At 55.9% G+C, this 18,110-nt stretch overlaps 1 protein-coding gene across 4 annotated transcripts in view; it reads left to right on the forward strand.

Moving 5' to 3' along the window:
- Positions 1-18,110, forward strand: part of Casz1 (castor zinc finger 1) — a 143,003-nt gene that overhangs the window by 21,771 nt on the left and 103,122 nt on the right. For all 4 annotated transcript variants that reach the window (XM_076861316.2, XM_076861312.2, XM_076861315.2 and 1 more), the window contains exon 2: positions 9,690-9,838. The gene's annotated coding sequence lies outside the window, so the exon portion shown is untranslated. The remainder of the gene's footprint in view (positions 1-9,689; positions 9,839-18,110) is intronic.

Raw genomic sequence — 18,110 nt, forward strand, 5'->3', positions numbered from 1 at the left:
AGAGGTAGCTCCCACGATCTTCCTTTCTGTAGGACACCCCGGGACTTGTCTGCCCACCTAGGATGGCAGGACTGTCCAGAGGGCAAGGAGGCTCTGCCATATCCTTAATCCCCTCTCCTAGGAACCAGACTGTGAGAGGCCCTTAGCTCATTCCCCCATGCTGGGGAGTTTCTGGGAGGGAAGGAGCAGGACTTTGCAAGGCAGGGACCTGACCAACGGTGGGGGGGCTCCCTGGTTCCAGTAGGTGTGTCCCTTCTCCCAGCTACCACGTGACCTGGACTTCTAGTCCCCTTGTCTCTCTCCCTGGCGGTAGACCGCCTCTTCTTTCTCTGCCCGCTGCTCCCTTCTCCTTCCAGGCAACCAGAGGGCTCTTGGCTTCACAGCAGAGCCTCCTTCTTTCCAGGTCTCCTCACCTGTTCTTGCTGGGTTCCAGGTGGCACATGGCCCCACCCTCCCAGGTGGCCTCTGCAGCCAACACTGTTCTGGGCCTTTCCGTCCCTCTCTGAGACTGCACTACAGGCGCTTGGGAGGGCTCGGCCATGGGGAAGGGGTGCAGGGTGCTGTGGCATCACCCTCTCCATCAAGGCTGGGGGCTGGGGCTGCCATGGCGTTCTGGGCTCTGCGGTTTCTAAGTTTATTTGGGATCTGGCTCTTCTTTTTCTAATATGTGCTGAGAAATGATCAAAAAGTAGGATAAAAAGGGGGATAGGAAAAAATCTGGAGAGTGATAGTTGGGCTGGTGAGGACGGGGAGGAGGGGGACGAAGAGAGGGAGGAGGAGGAGGAAAGAGGTGAAATGAATTCATTAGAAAAACTTGTTTACTGGCTTTGCTTAGGCGCCTCCATTTTAAAAGTCTACGTTTACAATAAGTCGCTAATTAAAATACGAAATTAAGCAACAGCTATGTTTTTTTTTCCCTTACACTTTAATTGCATGATTTTTTGTGATGTAATTTCTGGAAACACCCAGTGTACCTCACAGGGCTGATTGTTTGATAAACTAGAAGCACCTGAAACCAACCCAAAAAATAAATATATAAATATCCAAGGGGAACTTAAGGTAGATTGGAAGTGACAGAGAACTGCAGACAGCAGGGAACCAACAATCCAGGTTGATAATAACCAAAAAACTTCCAAGTAAGGACATTATCCTCCTGCCCGCACCCCCCACGGCACCACCGAAGCCAGAGCACTCTGCGTGTCTCGGGGAGGGGAAGCTGAAACAAGCCAGATCAGGGGGCAGTCGCGCCCCGGCCCCTGCCCCAAATTGGTGCTATGGAAAACACCAAGACAGAGTTGTATGTCTTTCTGACTTCATTTCTAGCTGGGCTCAGAACTGGGACCTTTGAAGGGGAACTTCTTTGTCCCCATTGCTCTCAACCCAGGGGCCAGTCCCAGAGGGGAAGGATTGGGGAACCATGACTGTCCCTCCTGGACACAACAAGAGCCCCCATGCTCCTGCCACAGCAGGGAGGTGGCCCAGGCCTGGTGGCTGCTGGCCCTGTGTTCCTGACGGCCGTGGAAGCACAGGCTCTTCCAGAAGGTGGTGGAGAGGGTGGTCCAGGGCAGGGGAGAAGTGTGCTGACGCCGGCAGACAAACCGTGGCCTGCTACCTTTAAGATGTAGACCCAGGCAGGATTGCAAAACTGCCGAGAAACCTGTCAGGAACTGACTCAGGGTGGGGCGGGGAGGAAGCTGGATCCCATGGCAGCCTGGCTGCTGGGGACACTTTGGCCGGACATCGGTGGGGACTCTAGGCCTCCTGGGCATGGGGCACAGGGCAGCAGGAGCTTGTGGGACAGAGGGAACCACAATGCTGGCTCCTTCTTCCATGTACCAGCCAGAGGCCCAGTTGGCCAGGGCCCCAAGAACCTCCTGACGTGCTCTGCTCTTGGGGAAAAAGGAAAGGCCCCCTTTCAGGGTCTCTAAAATTTACATTTTCTCCTTAACTGTAATTTATGCTTGTGGCTAATTGGAAAATACAAAAAAAAAAAAAAAAAGTATAAAAAATAATTAAAAAGTGGGTAATGTAGTAATTGAAAGTATGAGTCAGGGAGATGGAAAGATTTGGTTGTAAGCCCCAGATCTGCCACCCAGCAGCGTGACTCTCGGCAAATTACTTAGCAATTCTGAGCCTCAGTCTCCTCATCTATAAGTTGGGAGTGATGATAATACACACCTCGTCAGCTGCTGAGGATTGTGGGATCATCCACATAAAATATTTAACACGGGCACACGGCACACTTAAATATCAGCTATTTCTGTTACAATAGTTAATAATGGTTATCCCCACTGCCTTGGGATAAGAGGCTTTTTAATTTTTCATTAAGAAAAAATTTTTACATGGATGAGATTATTTATCTCAACCTGTGATGTCCAGTACAGTTAGCCTCTGGCCACATGTGGCTATTTAAACTTAAATTAATTAAAATTAAATAAAATTAAAAATTCTGTGCCTGTCACATTCACCACATTCCAAGCGCTCAGTAGCCACATGTGGCCAGTGGCTGCTGATCTCAATAGCACCAGAAATTCTACTGGGCAGCTATCTGAATGACATAACCATCTGAGGTTTTCCACTGGACCATTTCCTCCTTTTTAAAAAATGCCTCTTTTTAAAAATTTGCTGTTATTATTTTTTGCAGAGTTGGGGATCAGGGCAAGGGCTCTACTGGTGAGCTACTTCCACGTCTTTTAAAGCATCTCTTAATAGCTGTGTTGTGGTCCACGACCTGGCCCCATCCACTCTTCCTGGTCTAATCTTTGAACATCCTCTGGGCTCTGATTGGCTGTGCTGGGTCCTCCCTTCCTCACTTGCATTGTGCTGCTCTCTGATTGGTGCTAGGCACTGAGGGATTCTGGGAGAAGTAGGCCTTTCCTGCTGATTGGCTCCCAGCAGAGATGCCAGGGCAAGGGCGGGGCACTCTTCTCCCCTGCCTGGGAGGGCTGGAGGGGCTGCTCCCCTTGGCACCCCATGCCTCCCCTAGACCAGTTCACCCACCTTGTCACCTCACAGGGCCAGAGACCAGGGAGAGGAGGGACTTGCTTGAGGTAGTAAAAATGAGCCATAATTATCCACCGTCTACTTTCCAGGGGGTCCAAGCCATTCCCAGAGCCCCCAGAGTACCCCCAGGAGTAAGGCAGCCTTTCTTGATGGGGGATGCCACCATGGGGGGCTGCTGGCCTGGTTCCCCAAGGCCTGTGCAGTCCTCCCGAACCTAGAAGGATCTTCAGCCTTCCAGAAGCACCTTGACTAAAGATGGTTGTGAGATTCCAGGGTGGGAGTGTCGGGAGATCCCAGGTTGGAGAGCCACCCTAGGAAGATGGTGCAGTGACTGTGACCATCCTGTAGCTGGGTTGGCCGAATGAGCATTGGGGTGATGCTGGGGTCATGGTCCTCCCAGTGTGGCCAAGGGCAGAGCCCTGGGTGGAGGGCTTTGGGCAGGGTCGGCAGGGGAAGTAATCCCCGGGGCAGTGGGCAAGACAGATAGGGAGAGCCGAAACCGGACCTGCTGATGTGGCCCTTTCTGCTCGCAGCGGATCATAAAATATGGCTCAGATTTTCATTACGGGCTCTATCGATTATCTTCTGGGACGGATGAATTATAGAGAACATTAAATTTTTTTAAAAAAGCAAGTGAGAGAGGAAATATCTGAATGAGTTTGGGTGGTCGATGGCAGAAAGGGCTGAGCCACCAAACCTGGTCTTGGAACAGGGTGAGGACAGAACCTTCCAGGGCCAGCAGCCTCTGGCTGTGGCTCTGGGCCTCCAGGCCTCCCTGTTTGGCTCTGCAATTGGGGAGGCCTGTGCTCCCCTATACTCTCCTTACTGTGCTCTGGCCCCTCCAGGGACCTGCCTGGCTCTGGGAAGGTGGAAAATCGGGCTGTTTACAAGGTCTGACCTAAACCTTTCCCAGGCTTTGAGGCTCCATTTCTGGGAGCTGGGCTCCCAAGTCCTACTGTTTTCCCTCCAAGGACAACCTAATCTGGAGGTGCTGCCTGGGCAGAGGGAAGGTTCAGAAGGCAGCATTGGTCTCCTAGGGTCAGGACCTGGGTAGGAACGCCTGAGCCCATTAGCCACCTCATCTTTTCCCAGCTCCTTGTTTCTCCCATCTGCAGTCACGTCACGGAGGATTTCTAGTTTCCTTCGTCATCTTGGGAAGAGCAAGTTGGGGTTCACAGTTGTGCATCCAGTTGGAAAGAGCCCCCCAAAAGCCCACCCTCCTGCCTCGCTCTACACCCCTCTTACTTCTCCTCCCCTTGCCAGGCAGTGTGGCAATTAGGTGTCAGAAGGTTCTGAGTTCGAATCATTTCCCAGCGTGTGACCTTGGGTGGGACGTGTCCCTCTCTGAGTCTTTGTTTCTCAACTCTCCAGTTGAGATAATCATCTACCTCATTGAGTTCTTGTGATGATTATATGTACTGATGTATTAAAATCCTGAGTACACAGTGCTTAATAAACATGAATGGTTATTATTTTCCTCCTCTCTTATGGCAGAATCTAGAAACCTCCCCCTACTTCATTTAGGCTTTTTGATTTATTGGGTTTATCAAATGCTTTATGGCACGTACGATGTGCTAGGTACTTTTCTCAGCATGTTACACGTAATAAATCATTTAATCCTCATGACAGTACTCAGGAGGAGCGATCACGTCTCCATTTTCCTGATGGGGAAACTGAGGTGCAGACAGGTTACAGGAACTCACCCAGGGTCACCCAGCTGAGGAGTGTCGGAGCCCAGGTTCCTACCTGGAGCTTGTACCCTTCACGCCCTGGGCGTGCCGATCAGGGATCTGGAGGGTGGCAGATGTGCATACATGTGTGAGTGGTGTGAGTGTGTGTGTTCCTGTGTGTTTGTGGGTGTGCAGGCACAGGGGGGCACATTCAGGCAGCCCCGCCCTCCAGGTGGTCAGCTGCTCAGCAGTCCCAGCCTTTTCCAGGGCCCTGTTCTGGGTGGAGTGTGGCCCCCACCCTGCACCGTCCACCTCACCCCAGCTTCACCTAGGCTCTGTGAAGGTGGTGGTTTCCATGGATACCCGTCTCCCTCTGGCGACACGCCCTTTTTTGTCTAACTCTGCTCCCTGGAGTTGATTGTTTTTGGCACATGGCTCTGTAAACTCATCCAACAATTAAAAGGCGGGTGGGGGTGGAACAAAATGGAGACAGATAGTTACTGTGGGGCCAGTGACACTTAGGAAGGGCCCCTGGGCTGCGGGTCCCCTCCCTGTCCCCCGTGGGCAGCATGACAGCACCCAGGGTGCGGAAAGGCCACGGCACCAGCTGGCTGGGAGTTACTCCTGCAGGGTTCTGGTGCCTTCCCTCGGCACCGTCTATCTTCCCTTCTAAGGGGGCCCTTCCTGGAGTCATGCAGCCATCTCCAGAGGCCGCCGGAAGCCGTGAGGTGCCGGCCTGGGCCGATGGGAACGCGGCCTGCCCTTGTTTTGGTGGAGCGTGTGTGTTTGCCGTGTGTATCATCGGGTGCCTCCTGCGCTGGGCGTACCCGTCGTAGGCTGTGTGAGATCACAGTTGAAAAATGCGGTGAAAAACATTTTCATGCCGCAACACATCGTGTAGGATTTTTGTATTAAGATGTGGATTTTTTTATTGTTTTTTTTTTTTTTTTTCCTCCTTTTCCATACGGCCCCGAAGTTGGGCAACGCACACGTCTGTGTTTTTGTTTTCACTCTGGGTGGTTTGTGAAGTCTGCTCATTAGCGCCGTCCCTTCCCCACCCCAGCTGATCTTCTGCTGTCTGTCCTCACGAATGTAGATCTTTCCCCGCCATCTCCTGGTGTCTCCTCTCCTTTGAAGAGGTGGCGGGGCCTCCCTACCTGTGCACATTCGCCGGGTGGAAGTCAAGGGCTCCTGTGGCCCTGCTCCCCAACCCAGGGTCTCTTAAGCAGATGTTGGTGGTGGGAGGTCCCAATGTGGGCAGGCAGCAGAGACTTCTGCCTCCCTCCTCCAAAACACCCTTCCACCTGCCCGCTTGTCTGTAGAGATGAAATGAAAGTTGTCCTACCCGCTAGAGCCTCCTTGGAGTGGCCCTCTCCTGAGTGGCTTCCTCGTCCCCATCCCATCAGATGACAGGCAGCAATGAGCATGCCCACAGCTGAGACCCCATTTCCCAGGCAGGCTCAGGGTTTGGCCTGCATACCAGGTGTGCGGCCCTGGGCCTGTCTGTCCCCATGTTCAGCCCAGCCAGAGCGGCTGAGCGTGGCCCTTGTCTTTGGCTGTGGTGTCCAACTGAGCGTATTCTGGAGGCCCTGGGGGACTTGCTGGAAAGCTGTTCAAGGCTGTGGGAACTGAGATTCAGGAAGGGAAGTGGCATCAGGTGGAGTGGGTGCTAAGATCATGGGGAGAGAAGGAGGAGGAGCAGGTGAGTTTGGCCCGCATTCTCCAAGCCCAGGCCTGGCTTCAGCTCCTGTGAGTGGTGTGACCTTTGCCCAGTTGCTCCGTATCTCTGTACCTGCTATCCCTGATCTCTCCCTGGGGACCGTAATTGCTCCTGCCTTCGTGTTATAAAGACTGGGCAGGATCATGCCTGTAGAGCACTTGGTATGGGGCTTGGCATCTGGTTAGTTTATATTAGTTCTCACGCAGGCCGATTGGCAGAGGGGAGAGCCACTCATCCAGTGCTCTCTATTCCCAGCATGCTCCCGGGCACATAGTAGGTGCTCAGTCAGTTCTTGGAATTGATTGGAGGAGGATCAAGTAACCAAGTGGTCCCCTCAGGCCTGAAAGTCATGAATTCACAGGCATCATGAGGGAGGCGGAGTAGCCAAATCGCAGGTTGGGGCCTAGGGAGCTCAACAGAATGGAGAGTGGAAATTGCCACGAAACTTTCTGTTGGGAAGAGGGAGAAACCACACCAGGCCCGTCTGATTCTGACGTGAGATCAGGGACTCGTTCAGTCCCACCAGCACTTAGGCCACCCACCGTGGGCCAGCTGTTCTGCTAAGTGCCGAAGACACAAAGGTAATTAAGACCTGGTCTCTGCCCTCGAGGAGTTAGGAACCCAAGGCGAGACAGACCCATGAACAAATTACTTCAGTCCAGCATGGATTCAAACTCAGGGACTGCGGATGTGCCAGGAGCAGAGTCGAGGGGCGCGGGGCCTCTAGCGCTAGATTCCCTGAAGCGTGGAAGGAGAAGGTGGTGGCAGCGCCCCTCTCAGCCTTTGCCAGGTCTCCCCACAGCCTGGGGGACCTCCTCTCCTTCCTTCCTTCCTTCCTTCTCCTTCGGGGTGACTGGTGAGGAAACAGAGCCCTGGGAGATTAGCCGTCTCGGCGAAAGGCCCACACTGGGTTAAGTGGCAGAACTGGGCCTCAGACCCACATCTCTGATCCTTGGCCCAGGGTTATTCCTGTAACTGCATCTGGCTTCTCGCCCCTTCTCCCCGGGGCTGCTGGTCGGAGATCCGCACTCTGGGCTCCGTACCTACTGACCAGGATTTGTACTGCTGCCATGGCCCCTGGGGCCTGCATCATGGGAGGACCCCAGTGCATGAAAGGCCCCAAGGCCTGTGTCCTGGTTTGGTAAATGGGTCAGGCCACTTGGTTTGGGGACAGTCCCAGAGTAAGGCCACACCCTGGCTGGGCTGGGGGATGGCAGGAATGGGGAAGACTGAGGAGGAGCAGGAAGAGGCCTGGCCACACCCTTTATTTGATTGAAGCTCCCTCTGCCCCTCAGGCTCCTCTGTTGGCAGGAAGAGGTCAGACTAGGCTCCCTAGGGTCTGGAGACCCCTCTTACCCTGTCACTAGAGCCCCTTCAGAACTAGGCGTGAGACCCTGGGAGTGCAGCTTGGATGTGGGGTCAGACTCTGGTCCACCAGCTCCTTCCAGAAGTTGGGAGGTAGCGTGTTTCCCTTGACCTTTTCTCTAGGGAAATATCGTGTCCCTTCTGCAAAACTGGGAGCTGGAAGTGTCACCCCCCCATGTCAGACGCTGGCTTTGGGTGGACTCTGAGGACCCTGGGGTGGAACCCCTGCAGGCAGGCATTCTGGGGGCAGCAGCCGTAGGTGGTCGAGGCACCCCTTCCTCCCACCCAGAGCCGTGAATCCGTGGGTGTGCTGCGGGGGCTTCCAGGGATTCCGGACTAACCGGAGGAGGAGTGTCAGAGCCCCGAGGACTGAGTCTCCCAGTGGCCCTGAAGTTCCCATTAAAGTGTTTTTTCCTCTTTTTTAAAGAAAAAAAATATTCCCAAACTGGAAAACAAAGGAAATCCACTTCCCCCAAATCACACGAAACTCACATTAGGGGCCTGGCAGGACTCCATGGAAACCAGGAAACCCGCCGTTAACCCTGTGTGGTGCTGGGGGTGGGGTGGGAGCCAGGCCAGTCCACCCTGGACTGCTGTCACCTTCCATCTCTACACTTGGCCCAGGGAGCTGGCCTGGGTAGCATCGCCCCACCAGAGGGGAGGACCTTATGCCGAAGCCTGCAGAGCCCACTCCCTTCCACTCCGGCCCAGCCTTGGGTGGCAGGAGAGGAGCACTCAGCTCTCCAGGGAGGCCCCCTGGGGCCTCCGAGGGCTGGGCCAAGTTGGAGAACCTGCCAGGCAGCTGCCCACTCCATGCCACTCACTGCAAACAGGGCCAGGCCCGCTCACACACTTGGGGAGCACACGGCCATTGACTGTCGTAGATGTCACAGTCCCCCAGGAGAGGAGGAAGGGAAGGACCCGGATTTCGGCGCCAGCTTCATACGCAGGGTGGGGGTGAGAGTGGGCAGAGTTGCCCCGGGATTCCCTGCACCCTGCTCTTACATCATGAGGCTGGGCCACCACTTTGGGAAGTTGTGCGCCAGGTTCGGGCGTGTGTTTGTGTTTGCACGCACACGGGCTCGTTTTTTCTCAAAAGGCTGAAAATATTTACAGGTTTGAAGTTGAAACGCAAACAGGAAAAGCCCTTTAAAAAGTGAGTGTAGTGGATATTCAAAACAGGGATCACCATGGAAACTCCACAATATTTGCTTAAATTGACACAAAGGTTGCCGGTAGTAGGGCACCAACTTTCTTTGGCCACTTTTTTTTGTTGTTGTTTTTTTGGCCCAGCACCTATCACAGATGAATCTCAGCCGCCTCCTTCCAGGGCGTTTGCCCACGCCTTCTTTTCTTTTTTATGAGATGACCCGGCTCCGCAGCAGAGGGGAGCGGGGAAAGGGAGAGAGAAGAAACCGAGTTGACCATCCCGCGCAGCTGCCCAGGCCCTGCTTAATGCTGGTTTTGCAGACTCCGTGACCACTGGGGGTCGTGGGGCAGCTGGGAGCTGGCCCAGGGCAATCTGGAGGGCAGCAGGGTTGGGGAGCTCAGGGGCCCGTTCTGTCACATGGGTCTCATCTGTTTCCAGTGTTGGCTTGATTCATTCTCAGGCTGACCTTTCACCCCAGGTACCAAGCCTTGGGTGTGACCCCTCTGTTGTTCCCAGAGTGGCACCTGATTGGCCGAGTATTGTCTCTCCCTGTTTGATTCTTAGCATAGCAATTGGCTAATAATTGTGCAAAGGGCACACTGGTCACCGGGTCAAGTGTGGCATGCACGGTGGCAGTGCCACCTGCTGATTGGCAGGCAGGGTCCAGGAGTCGCACGTTGCTGGCTTGTTACCACCCGAGGTGTCGGAACCTTGCCTCCTGGGCAGCAGGTTTGTGGGCACCAACTGTAGCCTAATCTGTTTTCCTTTCTCTTTTTGGTAGGCACACAGACCTTGGTGACAGAAGACAAAGATCCCATTGGCCCTTCCAGCTGCCCTGGCCACCAACCCCTCCTTCACAGGGGGGTCCTGCAACTCCCTGGTGGTGCGTGTTAGAATGGACTTCAGACCCCAGCCTCTTGGGATGCAAAGGTAGCTGCTCTTGGTTCCCAAGGTGCTCCTGGGAAGAGTGGGCCAGCCAGTTTGGGGGTTGCACCTTAGGGTGGGAAATGCGTAGGCCCTAGGCCACCCTTTCTCAGTGGGTTCCAGCCTGGGTGGTGGTGGCTTATGCACCACAGGTGAAAGTGGAAAGAACATGAGGGTGAGGAGAGGGCCCTGGTCTAGGAGCCGGGCACCTGCAGCTCACTGCCGGCTCCCCCTGGATCTCCGTTTTCTTACCTGGAACATAGCAAGTTGGAGTAACTGACCCTAGAGTCCTCCCAGTGGTCCTGTGGGTGACACTGGATGGTATGGCATGGGCAGGCCAGGGTGTCAGGTGAGGCCTCCGCCTGTCAGATGGCCATCCTGGATCTAGGCATCGGGTCATCTCTGAACTTCATCTCAGGGACCTTTCTGTATGGGCAGAGGCTTCTCTGAGCTCTGGGCTCAGCCTGGGGAGACCCACTGGGGCTCTCTTGGGTGGCTCCAGCCCCTTCTCAGAGGCAAAACTAAGGTGCCTTTGATCCAGGCTTGGAAATAGCCCCTTACCTGAGGCCAGCCCTGGGGAGTCTGGGGCTATAATGTCAGATATTTACCTTGAGGTAGCAGATGTGCCAGTCCTTGGGGTGGGGATTGACACGGCAGGTGACTCATTGAATATTGGTGACTATTCAGTATTCTCTTGGGATCCTGAGGGAACCTAAAGCCAATGGACACGGACTTATGGTAGAGCCTGAGGTGGAGGGTCTAGATGTCGTCCCGAGAGGCCAAGGCTGGCTGGGGGATGCTCCTCTTCTGGGTGCCAGGCTGGAGTCAGCACCCCGGCTCAGCCACCCTCGGACACCATGGGCAGATGGGTGCTGCCCCTCCTCCTGGCTCTGCCACTCTGAACTTTGAACTTGCAGGGAGGAAGCACTGCAGTGATGGGTACCAGGATGCCTGCTGGAGGTCCCCAAAGCTGCAGGCCTGCTTCGTTTCAGGCCAGGCCTCCTTGGGGGCTAGTAGGAGCCTGAATACAACCCAGGGTTTGCAAATCAGATGCAAACGTGGCCTTTGGTTGCTGGGGTGGAGTGACATGTGGCTGGGACTCTTCTTCCTGGCATCCAGGATGTGATCAGGCTCCAGGAATCGGTCCATCTGTACCTAAGGTGTGCTGCTGTTGTCCTGTTGTCACCTGAAAAAGGCCAGGTGGGGGGATTGGTGGCTGCGAGGTCTTGCTTGCATTCGGTGCCAGCATCTGTACCTCTGCCTCTCCCGGAGCTCTTCCTGCCATCTCAGCCCTCTCTGCCCTCTCTGATGATGTCTGTTGGGAAGGCGGGAGCCTCAGGTTGGCTCCCAGCCCACCCTGCGCCCTGCTCCAGAGGCTGCCAGAGTGCCCCTCTGAGGGGACAGGTTCGCCTCTTCTCTTCTTGGTGGCAGGCTTTTTGTTTTTTTCTTTCTCTGGGCAAAACATGCCCATTAGTTTTTCCCTTTCTGAAGTTTCCACTCACTGTTGGCTCCCAGGGGCCGTGCCAGCTGGGATTTGCACCCGGCACAGGGTATGGGCCCAGCAGGTCCGGTGGGACTCCCACATCCTGGCATCGGCTGTCTTGGGCTTGGTAATGAAGCTTGGGAACGCTGTGGGCTCCGAGAGGGAATGTGGTCGCCGCCGAGTCCCGCCTCACTTACCCGTCCGTTTCCAGTGACAGTGACGGGCTTGGCCACAGCCTGGGGTTCTCGTGGCAGGGTGACCCCTGGTCTCAGAGGCATCCAGCCTCACCACAGCATGGGCGAGGGAGCCAAGACTGGGCTCAGTCTGGTCCACAGGCCTGGCTTAGTGTCTCCCAATTTCTGGCTATTCTCTGCAAGATCTGGTCACATTTATCCTACAATCACAGAGGGTCTGGTGTCTGCCACTCTCTCCCCCATAGACAAAGTGGACAAGAAACCCCTGCTCTCACCAAGTTCCTGTAGCAGAGGTGACAACCAGCACACCCACAAAACTGAACAAAGACTTGGTGCTGAATGGAATGTGCCCGGGGCACTTAAGGCAGGATGCACAGAGGAGGCCTCTGAGGTGACAGCTGAGATGAAGGACAGGAAGTGGACAGCCATCTGAAGAGCAGGCAGGAGAATATTCCAGAAAGGGAGAACAGGTAGTTTAAAAGTCCTAAGGAGGGAGGAACTCACTACATTCAGTGTCCAGGAGGAAAGACCAAGTGGCAGGGAGGTAGATAGGGCAGGGGCCTGGATGTGTCGGGCGTAACGTGTCAGGGGAGAAGGTGGGATTTTATTCTTGGGTGACAGGATGTCCCCTAGGGGCGCCTTAAGGAAGGAGGTAGTGAGTTGCTTTTGGTTTTTTAAAGGCAGCTGGAAACCAGATGCCCCGGCGCATTCCTGTCATCCCAGCCACTCAGGAGTCTGAGGCAGGAGGATCTCAGGTTTGAGGCCAGCCTGGGCAACTTATCAAGAATAAAATAAAAAGGGCTGTGGGTGTGGCTCGGTGGTAAAGGGCCTCTGGGTTCAGTCCCCAGTCCCCAGGGAAAAAAAAGTGTGAGGGTGTCCTGGGAAGAATGCATCAGAATGGCAGCAAAGGAAGAAACCAGGAGGCCAGGGGGCGGGAGGAGTGAGGGGCCTGGATGGAAGCTGTGTGCCCAGAGGCAGAGTTAGTGGAACTTACCAGTGGATTGAATGGGGTGAGGGAAGGAGGGGTCAGCACGACTGGAGGGTTCTGAGCCCCTGGGGTGTGGCCTGCTTCTTCTTTCTGACAGTGCCAAGAGACCCATGGCTCTTAGACAGTTAACACCTTGTGGGTTGGAGGAGGGGCGCCATCTTGGAACCAAGCCGGTGGCCAAGCAAGTCCTGAAGGGCTTGGGTGCCCCTTGGTCCGTCTCCAGCAGCCAGCCTTGGAGCAGGTTGTGACTTCCATGCTGGCGATGCTTTCAGCCCTACGACTCTGCACGACACCCACAGCTTTGGGCTTCTGCTCCAGGGGTCCTGTGCTGGGTCTGAGGTTGGGCACAGACATCCGTAGAGTTTCTCTCAGTGGGGCTTTAAATGTGGTCTGTCTTCTGAGCTCCTGAACCTTTTCCTCCGTGCCTGGTCATCTAGACCCTCAGTTGATCAGCTCTGAGGCTGAGAAATGGGACTGTCTAAGACCTGGTCAGGTCCCTGGGACCCATTTCAGCTGCCAGCTCTTGCACATCTGCAGAGATCTTGGGGGTCTTTTATTTATTTATTTATTTATTTATTTATTTTAGTTGTCAACGGACACCATTTTTTTCTTTCTTTATTTTACGTGGTGCTGAGGCTTGAACCCAGTGCCTCACACATGTTAGGCAAGCACTCTGCCACTGAGCTACAGCCCCAGCCCTCTTGGGGGAGGTCTTTCCTCGTGGAAAGCTGTGCATTGCCCTAGGTGGCCCATCAGGCTTGAACTCAGGCCCTGTGACTTTTTCTGGGGCCTCTGACGTGGACTCCACTACCCCACGTCCTGACATCATCTGCAAGGACCAGGCAGGAGGAGGCAAGCCCAGCCTGGTGCTGTGATAGCGAGGCGATCCCGGGCTCCCCCTACCCCCACAGGCTTTGTGCAGCCCTGGGTGCTGCCATGTAATTCGGTAGCAAGCCAAAGGCCTGGCTGGCACAAGCGTGAAGCTGTCACCACCGGCTGCTGGGCCCCATGTGCACTTGCCCGTGCTGGCAACACACCCCCAGCCATATGGGCCAGCTCAGTCCCCCAGGAAGCTCCAGGGGGCGTGATAGGAAGGGCAGGCCAGCTATGTTTCGCAGGGGGCATCAGGGTGTCCCGAGTGGGAAGCAGTGTGTGACACAGCAGCTCAGCCCCCCCAGGAAGCTCTGGAGACCTGACCTCCGGGGACGTGATGGGAGGGAGCAGAAGGCCAAGGTGGTGGCAGCTGGCAGGGGGTGGCGGGGATGTCCCAGGCCCACAGCTGGTGCCTCAGCCTGGCTCGGAGGGGGCCGCCAGCCAGTCCTCCTGGGCGTGCCTGCTGGCCCTGGGGGAGGGTGTGTCTGTGCACACGTGGGAGGCTTCTCTGCTTTCTGCCTCCATGGTCTGCACTAGATCCATGACCTTCACTCCTAACTGGACTGGACAGTTCTAATGCCATCCTCCGGGGCTTTGATCTGATGTGAGGCTGGCAGCTCCAGAGCACGCAGCTGCGGTGGGGGAAGCAGAGAGGTGGGTTCCGGAGAGGGATGTGGGGCCATGTTCTCCACCAGCCTGGGTGACGCGGAGCTCAGGAGGATGAGTGGGTTCCAGTGGTGCAGCCCCGTGAGGGGTTGTGACTGGGAGAAGGTTTGGAAAGAGCCACTGATGGTTCTGGTCCTAATCTGGGTAGGAATTCTGTCTGATGGCACAGGCGCCCCGCCCTTGGCCCTTCAGTTTTTCCTTATAGAACTGAAGCCCCCGCTACCCCAGGCACTGACTGAGGGACGCGGGCTGGCAGGTCTGGCCGCACCTGCCCTGTGTAGAGCTCCTGGGGGTCTCGTCTGGTGCCAGGGTGGCTCGAGCAGAACAACGATGGCTTTAGGAGCGCTGACACCTTAAGGACCAGGGGAGATGCTCGGCCTCAGTCCCTGTGGCCTCTGGGTGCCTGCAGCAAAAAAATACCAGTAACAGAGGAGCCCTGGGGGCTGGGCACGCGTCCCCTTCCCGTGTAGACCTGCTGGCTCCTGCTGTCCCACCAGCATCCCCTTGGCCTCTTTCGTTCCAGAATCTGCAGATACAGACCTGATCCAGGTGAGAGTCCTTAAGCCAGAGGTCGCTGGACCAAGGCATGAGCCACCAGTGGGACCCTTGTAGTCCATCTCCCAGGTCCTTGATGGTGACACACACTCACCCCCCACGCCATTTGCTGCTTGTTCTCTGTCACATGGGGCCTTGGAGTGATCCTCACCTTCTGCTCCCCACCCACGTTTTCTCTTGGGTTTGGTTGACCTCCCTCGGGAGCAGGAGGCTTGTCCGACCCTGAGCCTTGCTCTGCTAGTCTGGGGTTGAGACCACTGTGGCCAGGGGGGGAGAGGAGAGGAGGTGTAATTAAACACTAGTTCCTTTTCCAGAAATGCTAATCGAGAAAAGCAATTAAAAGCAACTTTTTTTTTTTTTTTTTCCCTTAGTAATCTGGGTTAAGAGCTGGTAATGAAGTTTAGGGCCATTGTGACTCAGTATTTCAGCTTCACCGACTCAAGTCAAAACAATCCAAGCCCAGGAGCTCACCAGCCGCTGAGTTGGGCCCAGGAAGCAGCTGTGCGTCCTGATGTTCCCACTTGTCACCACCCTGCGCCGTTCCCCGGGGCAGAGAGGAGCAGTTGCAGCTGGGGAAGGGGATCTGAATGGCATGTAGATGGGTCCCCTAGGTGACCCCTCAGAAGACCAGAACCTGGAAATGCAGCTGAGCGGAAATGCTTAGGAGCAGGGTACGTGTGGCACGACAGGGCTCAGCCACATGGGCTCAGAACCAGAGGAGCTGGTGGTCCAGTCCTGACCTGCAACCTCTGCTTGTTCACCTCCGGTTTCATCATTCATTAATCAGTTGCCATTGAGCACCACTGCATACCCATGTTTTAGACACTGAAAGTGCAGCAGTACATAGAGAGGTGAGGATTCCCACCCTCGTGGAATTTACATGCTGGCGGGAGGGAAACAAACGGTCCAGGGCATCAGGAAGGAAAGGAGATGTTCACTGGTGACGTGTTAAAGAGAAAATTAAAGCAGCTCCCGGGAATGGAACGGGGTAGGGTGGGCAAGTGGATGTTCGTGATTTTAGATGTGGCTTCTGGGGGAAAGGGTCACTGAGGTGGTAACATTAGGGCGGAGACAAAACAGAAGGGAGGCCGTGGTCACCCTGGTTGTTATCTGGAGGAAGAGTGTTCTTGTCCAGGGGGACAGCAGCTGCGAGGCCCCAGAGGCAGGAGGACAGCAGGGAGGCCAGGGTGGCTGGGAAGGAGTGACCTGGAGATCCAGGCTGGGGCAGCGGGGTGCGGTCCACAGATCCTACAAGCCTTGCAGGCCGTCGTGAGAACTCTGGCTGTTACCCCGAGTAAAACGAGATGCTTTTTGAAGAGCTCTGGCTGACATGATCTGATTAGGCACAAGCTCTTTATTAAAAAACAAGACCCTATTGTCACTGGCCCCCCCTCTCATGGTCCCCGATGTGCAGAGTCCCCTCCCCCCCACACACACACCCTTTGGAGGCCCTCTAGCAACATTTCACCTGGGGATGGGCCAGAAGGTGCTGGGGGGTGTATCTGGAACTCACTCAGCCCCAGCCTCAGCCTCCTCCCTGGGAGCAGTTCCCCATCAGGGTCTTGTCACTTTAAGCAGCCCCCCGCCTGGCTTCCCTGGCCTGCTTTATCTGAAGTCCAAGCGCATGTTGTTTCAGGACCGATCCGCTTTAGCTAATTAATAATCTGACAGGAGCCACCCAGGGGATTAGCCTCGGAGCTGAGCTCCACCAAGCCCCAGCAAATGAGCCCCATGCTCCTCAGGGACATGGAGGTGACTTTGGGGGGGGGGTTCAGGGAGGGGGGACCCCCACAGGTGAGCCATGGCATGGGGCAGTATAGGAGTGGCCAGTGAGGGAAGAGGAAGGGGAGAAATGGGAAAGGAACCTCCTAGAGGACTCCACTGTCCCCAGACAGGCAAGGACTCTGCTCTCCTCTTATGCTCTTGTCACCTGCCAGAAACTGTCCCCACCTGAGGAGCTGGGATACCGTCGCCAGCGTTAGCAAGTATAACGCAGGACACGGGTGTGGCCGAGCCTCAGGTGACCTGCACCCCATCTTCAGCACGAGTTCGTTCCGTGGGCTGTTGGCGATCGGCTCCCACTAAAGGTGTCTTCGTTGCGTATTAGACATTCTGCTTCCACGTTTCCTCTAGCAAACCTGAGAGGAGGGCCAGAGGCTTTGGGGCTCCCTTTGGAAGAGGTGGCACTTCCTGGGGAGCCACCTGGGGCTTTTTCAAGCAGGGTGAGGCTGGGGTCCTGGTGACCTCGTTGTCGCAGTACAGGGAGAGGGGGACTAGGAGGACAGACATCGGCCACTTGCCTGTCTTCCAACCTGTTGGGCCCAGGTGGTCCTTGGGTGCTTAGAGTCTAAGTCCCCTCTGGAACATCTGTGGCCCGAAGCGAGGGAACAGTGCCCCCTGGCCACCTGTCCCAGGGGAGGCTGGCATCTAGGAAATCCAGCCTGTGCCTAAGGGGAAGGCTCGAAGTTCCCGGGTAATCTGGGTTGGGTGGTTGTCCACTGAGGGCATTTGTTCTGAGCAGGGGTGGCCTCCTGTGTGGGAGGGGCCAGGCCAGGTCACATACAAGGTCAGGGACAACAGCCTGCTATGCAGGGCCCCTCCTTGTTCCAGGTTTCTGGGCACTGAACAGAGATACCCGTTGCTGACCTCTCCATGCCCACCTGCACGGCCACAGAGCAGAGTGCTGGCTTCTCAGGAAGGACACACCGTTCAGCCGGGCTGGCTGCCCAGGATGTCACTCTAAGGGCAGGAGGGGCGGGTCTTTATTGGAAAGCTTGATGGGGTCCAGCCTGCTCGCTCTCGTGACCCCTGTCACCCTGGCTCTGTTCCTCGTGGTCAGGGAGCTCAGGGCAGTGAGAGAGGCCAGCTGCCAGCTGGTGGAAGTCCAGCCTCCTGCAGCCAAGGGGCCCGATGCCAGGCGGGCACTGCCCTGAGGTGGGAGCGCGCGGGCCCCGGCTCTGTGCTCTAGGAGTTAACAGCATCTGCGCCCGAGGAGGCCCCTCTCCCCGCTGGGCCGCCTCCTCCAGCCTTTCCCGGCACAGCCAGCCAGGGAGTCTGTGGTGCGAGCAGTCGGGCCGGGGGTGCCGAGCTGGTGGGAACCTCTTCCGCTTCCTGAGCTCTCAGCCTCTTCCCCAGCGTGCCCGGTGGTTTGGCCCTGGTTCTCGAGCCGTCTGCTGCCCGTGCTGCCTCTGACCGACATCGTTAGCGTGGGTATTTATATTTCATTAACGACATTAAGCCCAAATGGCATTAAAAGCAAAGCTGGTGATAAATAGCTTATTAATAAACAGGGAGTGCTCCGTGCTGCCTGGCCTATCCCAGCCCCGGCGTTAACCCTTGCTGCCCTAGATAAACATGCTTCACCCCAAAGACCAGCCCCCAAAAGATGGGGCCGGAAGGGCCTGTCACCTGCCTGTCCTCTACCGGATACTCTGAGGTCCACGCATCTTGGATCCCGAGAGGGCTAGTTCTGGGTCACTGCAGCTCATGCGACCTGGCCAGATCCCTCACGGCCTCTAA

The sequence above is a fragment of the Callospermophilus lateralis genome, chromosome 7 (genome assembly GCF_048772815.1).
Source record: "Callospermophilus lateralis isolate mCalLat2 chromosome 7, mCalLat2.hap1, whole genome shotgun sequence".
Taxonomy (NCBI): Eukaryota; Metazoa; Chordata; class Mammalia; order Rodentia; family Sciuridae; genus Callospermophilus; species Callospermophilus lateralis.